This window comes from Sinocyclocheilus rhinocerous, unplaced genomic scaffold, assembly GCF_001515625.1.
Source record: "Sinocyclocheilus rhinocerous isolate Xijiao unplaced genomic scaffold, SAMN03320098_v1.1 scaffold29931, whole genome shotgun sequence".
Lineage (NCBI taxonomy): Eukaryota > Metazoa > Chordata > Actinopteri > Cypriniformes > Cyprinidae > Sinocyclocheilus > Sinocyclocheilus rhinocerous.
The window spans coordinates 6,178-6,460 of NW_015634735.1; positions in this window are offsets into that span (position 1 = coordinate 6,178).

Consider the following 283-nt stretch of genomic DNA (forward strand, 5'->3'; position numbering starts at 1 on the left):
TGATCGAGTGAGAGTGAATCTGGACTATGACAGAGGAACGGTGTCGTTCTCTGATCCTGTAACTAACACACATCTTCACACATCTCACAACCTCCTTCACTCACACACTCTTTCCATTCTTTTGGTGTTTTCCTTGTGACTCTCTGAGGATTTTATCGCTCAGTAGTCAGTAAATGTTACACCTGTAGGTCTGGATGGAGCTGATTTCACTGACGGTAATAGTCTAATTTGACTGATAACTGGAGACTCACTGATATAAAATCATTTCTGTGCAGATAAAGAC